Below are 4,539 nucleotides of genomic sequence, written 5' to 3' on the forward strand. Positions count from 1 at the left end.
CTCCTCCTCCTCCTCCTCCTCCTCAGGGTCTTATTCTGGACCCTTCCTTTATGTTTGATTTGTGTTTCTTCCTAATCTCCTGAACTCTGTTACAGTTCTGCAGCTTTTTCTAGTCTTTCCTGGCAATATAATTTTGAAGAATCTGGATCATATATTTTGCCAAATGTCTTTTGTGTTTGTCTGACATTTTTGTCATGCTTAGAATGAGCTAAGGTCATGTCTTTTGGGCAAGAACATCAGAAAAGTAGGAACTGTAGGTGGGTACAACCATTACAGAAAATAGCACAGATGTTGTTCAAAACTTAAAACTGGAGCTACTGTGTGACCCATCGAGCTGTCTTCTGGATATGTGTGTGCACAGAGCCCAGGATGTAGCGCTGGAGGAGGTGGAAGCTCCCAAGCTCTTGGCAGCATTATTCACAATGGCCAAGGCACAGAGCCAGCTGAAGAGTCCATAGAGGAATGAGAGGTGTGTGTGTGTGTGCGCACGCGTGCACAGGGGATGGACAACATACAGCTGTGGACGAAAAGTGCTAGAGCAAGACACTGCCGTAAAGCCACCCCTTCGCTGCAGGTGTACTCTCCCCGCTGTTCTCGCCACTGTGTGGGGCAGGTCTGGGAGTCCTCTTTCTTGGGTGTCTTTCTGACACATAGTAAAGTACGGTGCCTGCTGCTGCTGAGTGCTGTCCACATAAAGGCAAGCTCATAAAAACATGACCGTGTGTCCCCCCACCTTTTTCCCTTGTCCCCACCCACCTTCCTCTCTGGACCTGGTATCTTACGACTTCTTGTCTTCCTGGACACATTTTCAGTCATTTCCAGAAGGGAAATGCAGACCTTCATTTTAGCAGCAGAGCAACTGAAGACCTTCACAAGAGAGGACTCCAGAACTGCCCCAAAGGGTGGCAAGAGCAGCGGGGTGGTGTTTGAAGTGCTCCTTCCTGTTTTGTGGGGAGTTCATGGTAATGTGTAGTACATTTTAAAAATTTGAACATCCGCTGTCTTTTTAGCTCATATCCCATAGTATATAAATGGGATTCTAGTCAACCTTTATGAAGAAGGCATTCCTGCCATTTGCAACAGCATGTGGCACCCTATAAATTATGCTGAACGAAATAAGCCGACACAGAAAACACTGTACAATCTCACACACAATCTTAACACCAAAAATTACACAGAAATGGAGTAGAACAGTGGTGCCACTTATGTGGTATGAGAGGCGGAGGTTCAAGGCACCATGCTGAGATCATGTAGGATGACAGCAGCAATGTGCTCTGTGGGGACTGTCGCTCAAGGCCCTGAGTGTCGAGGGTGGCGCTGAGGTGCTCTTTCCATGCATGCCCAAGACAACAGCTGTGTGAGGTGACCTCACTCAGCTTGCTTGACTGTGGTGATTCTTTCACTATGAATATCAAAGCATCATGGTTGGCACCTTACAGCTACTGTGTGCAGCTTTGAAAGATGAAAACCACTGAAATTATGTTCTCCTGTGTTCTTGATGTGTCACACTGCCAGATTCGTGGCAACTGTGACCTATTGCTGGTGAGGCTGACTGTGATCTCACCACCATTCAGCTAGCAGACCCTCCTCACAGTGTCCTGCCTCAGACATGAAATTCATCCCCCCTCCTAGAGCCCTAGTGCTCTTCATTAGGACAGCGTGTAGAAACCAGGTCTGGGCTGCACCTGCACCACTGCTGAGTTTTGCGAGCATTCTGAGTAGACAGAACTAAGGAAGATGTTATGTGCTTTTATCCATGTACATATGCACACATTTATTGTTCTGCATCTATCTTGATTTAAATATATGCACACACATGTAGGTATGAATACACACACATATGGTGTAAAGTCAGAAATAAATAGTAATAATAAGACAAGATATACAAGTACATAAGAATTTTAAAGATTGGCTTGCTGTGGTGGCCCACAGAACCTGCCATGGAAGATTCCGCAGGGCTGTCTGCACAGTGAGGGCCCGAAGGAGCCAGTGGGAGGCCTTGAGGTCAGTGTGGTGCCCTGTGGTGTCCATATCAGGAGGCTGAAGGGTTGGTGCTGGAAGGTCCTCACGGGAAGTCAGGAGAGGATGTCCAAGGTGAAGACCAAGACCAGAGCTCCTCCAGGGAAGACGGAAGCAGCCTCGCTTCTTCATTTCCCTTCCATAGACTTTCCCTGCATTCCTCTCTAGCATGGATTTCCCACATCCAGAATTCTGCTGGGCTAATTCAGCTGGTGTCTCAGTTATTCTTCTCTCATTGCTGGGATAAAATAATCAACACCCAAAGTGAAGGAAGGAAAGGTTTATTTAGCTCATAGTTCGTGCAGGTTTCAGTCCGTACTTGGCTGGCTCCAAGAGTGATGCAAGGCAGACGGCAACCTTGATGGCGGTAGCAAAGAGCAGAGAGCCAAGGGAGTGGTGGCAGCTCCAGCAGCTAGCGACTCTCTCCCCTCATTACATTTGTATGCAGAGTGTCTGTCCCAGGGCACTCACACCGAAATCTCAGCGTTGGATCAAGGATCAATCACAAGTGGGCGAGATAGCTCAGTGGTCCACAGCACCTGCTTAGGCAGGCTTAGGCAGGTGCAGGGTGTCATGGCTCGATCTCCGCACCACATATTATATTGTATCTAAAACAAATACACACAATAAATAATACAATACATTAATGAAGAAAAAGAATCGATCACAAACTCCAGAAGCTACCCAATGATTGCGTGAGGCTTTGGGGGGGACGACTAGACACAAACCATAAGAGCTGGGCATTTCTTACTCCAGTTGACCCCATCAATCAACTGCTGCAATCCGCCTCTTGTCGACTTGATAAACAGGCACATTTCTTGAAGCCGTAGTCTCCAGATACAGAGACCAGTTTCTGAGCACACCTGACAGTTCTAACTGCCCTGCACCCGAGTGGGCATGTGCTCATTCTCTCCCCAGAACAGAAGGTAAGGTTTCTTCAGGTGATGCTTACTCTTAACATTTGATAACTTGAACATCGTCACACAGGTTTAGGGATCCCTAAGACTACATATTACGTCTGTCAACATTATATTACATTGGAACTGTATTAGGAGAAGGCTGTTACAGCTCCAGTGCTCGTTATGGCAGCTGATCCTGGGGTCAGAGCTGGTATGTAGAGCTGCCTCCTACTGCCCATTCTGTATTCCCTTTGGCAGTGCTTCAGCAGTCTTGGTTCTTTCCCTGGTGGGTCGACACAGGCCCTGACTCCTGGAGGCTCTGAATCACTTCGCACTCTGCCTGGACTGGGCTGATGTAGTTTCCGATGGACCTTAGTGACAGGGCCTGGTTCATCTAGGAGGCATCCTGGGGACCTCCCGCACCTGCCCTATGTTCTCCTCCGCTGTGGAGTAGTTGTCCCATTTCCCCTTGACGGTCTGGATCAGTCAGCCCCAACAATGCCCCTGTGACTCTCTTTGCAGCTTGTTTCCTCTTGGGCCTGAGAAGACCAAAAGGACCGTGGGAAGTTCCCAGTTCAACCACATCACTGTGTGTCCTGATACAAGCCTCTCCCTCCTCTGGAACTGAGACCTCTAAACCAGCAGAGCAGAAGATCGTTGGAACAGGACATAAAGGTTTTGCTAGTGGGTCCCTGGGGTAATGGTGAGTGATACCATCCTCACTTCCACCCCTTGACTCCTGGACCCGTGGATCCTGGTGGGGGAGCCACAGCGCTATATAGTGGATGCTGACTCGAAGCACATACAGCCTTTTGAAGACCTTTGCTCCCGCCATACAAGCTGTTGCCACCCAGCTGGGGCTGGTACTGTGTCTTCAAAAGCCTGTTCCACCTTCCATGGATCTCAGCCTTCTGGGTGGCAAGCAACATGGCAAGACCTGTGAACTCCTGAGCATGAGCCTGCTGCCTGACTGCTTTGGCCATAAATGTGTTCCTTGGTCAGAGGCAGCACTGTGTGAAATTCCAGGGTGGGGACAAGGCGCTCTGTGAGTGCGCGGATGGTGGTCCTGGCAGCAGCGTCACACGTAGGGAAAGTAAATCCGCACCCAGAATCACTGTCCAGCTAGACGGCAGGATGATCTGCTCGCATCACATGTTCTGATCCGGCGTTGAGGCATCTGCTGTAGGCTTCCCTTTTCCTTTTTAAAAACTTCTCTCTTTGACAGTGTTAAATCAGTTCTTCTTATCTGTGACGTAGTTACATACCTGTTCAACTGTGGAATACTCAGAGCTGCTGCTTCTCCGAGAAGCACATTTATGGGCTATGTTAAGAGGCTGGGAGGGCTCAGTCCTCTGCACCTCCAGCCAGCGTTGCCGTCTTCCCAGTTGCTCCTTTGCTTCCGCATCCCCTGGCGTGTGTTCCTGTGCAGCCTTCTCAGCATTAGATCGCGTGGGAGCTCTTCCACCCCATCGTGTGTTCCCTGCACACACTCGTTGCTTTAACCATTGAGAGTTTTGGTTGCAAGAAAGTCATGTGGGGATCTGAAAACATCATATCATAGGGATATATGTGTGCCGATGTTTATAGCGGCACAATTTGCGATAGCCAAATCTTGGAAACA

The sequence above is a fragment of the Octodon degus genome, unplaced genomic scaffold (assembly GCF_000260255.1).
Source record: "Octodon degus isolate 3935 unplaced genomic scaffold, OctDeg1.0 scaffold00193, whole genome shotgun sequence".
NCBI classification, from domain to species: Eukaryota; Metazoa; Chordata; class Mammalia; order Rodentia; family Octodontidae; genus Octodon; species Octodon degus.